The sequence below is a fragment of the Cupressus sempervirens genome, chromosome 9 (assembly GCF_028749045.1).
Source record: "Cupressus sempervirens isolate cs-2001-9-10 chromosome 9, ASM2874904v1, whole genome shotgun sequence".
In the NCBI taxonomy this organism is placed as follows: Eukaryota; Viridiplantae; Streptophyta; class Pinopsida; order Cupressales; family Cupressaceae; genus Cupressus; species Cupressus sempervirens.
Window position 1 is genome coordinate 176,415,949 of NC_143126.1, and position 1,079 is coordinate 176,417,027.

General features: G+C 41.6%; 1 pseudogene; it reads right to left on the reverse strand.

Annotated features, from left to right (window-relative positions):
• Positions 1 to 243: 243 nt before the first annotated feature.
• Positions 244 to 825, reverse strand: LOC149538053 (ethylene-responsive transcription factor ERF024 pseudogene; annotated as a pseudogene).
• Between the last annotated feature and the right edge of the window lie 254 nt (positions 826 to 1,079).

Below are 1,079 nucleotides of genomic sequence, written 5' to 3' on the forward strand. Positions count from 1 at the left end.
AGAAGATTTTTCTGGCTAGCCCGGTTCATGTATGACAATAATATATAAAAATATATGTCAAACTTATAATATACAAGAATATCATGCTTTGATCTCAGTATTCAATTGTGTTTCCCTTAATGGAAGAGGATCTCATTGAAAACGACAACCATGTACTACGAATGACTAGAAAGGGAAATGCTCGGTCGACAAATTGCCTTGGTAAAGGAGAGGTCGAATAAAGAAGCATTTCTTAGAGAAACTCTAATAATTCCAGAGGGAGTAAAGTGGCTCAACTGATTTACTCTCCTCATCGTATTGATATATTCGCGGGGGTGTGAGAAGAAGACCCTCCGCCATACTCACCATCATGTTTTGTGACTCGGCCCAAAATATCAAATCTTCATCCCACGGGCCCACTCCGCCCATTGTCTCTTGTTGTTGTTGTTGTTGTGATTTTTCATTGCTTGATTCAGAACATTTTTTCCTATCAATTTCTTCCTCTGAAGCGTTGAATGACTGCGCCGCCTGTGATGCAGCTTGTTGAATGTGTTGAGGAAGAGATTGAGCAGGGCGAGGCAGATTGTGTGCAAATTGAGGAAAATTGAGCACAGCTGATTCACCTTTTAAGCAGAGAGCCGCTGCATCGTAGGCTCTTGCGGCTTTGTGAGGGCTGTCATATGACCCAAGCCATATTCTGCTCTTCTTCTTTGGCTCTCTAATTTCAGATACCCATTTTCCCCAACTCCGGCGGCGCACACCTCTGTACTTAAACTCCTTTCTCTCTTCTCCTTCATTCAATGCTTGGCCATGTTTCCTTTTGTCACTTTCGCTTGCCGAAGCCATAGCAAATGATTAACTTACTTGGCTGCGCTAAGCTTATGTTTCTCCAGACAACAACCGGAGTTCTAAGACTGATGGAATTCTGCAATTATATTGGAAAACTTGTGGCTGAGAAACGATTACAGGTGGAAAGACATAGTTATTAGTAGGCGTTGTAATTTTGGGGGCACTACCGACATTGAATATGAATATACGAAGTATAATTGAATGCTTGTCTCTAGATACTAGGGCTCACAAGGTTGAAATATTGCGAAATA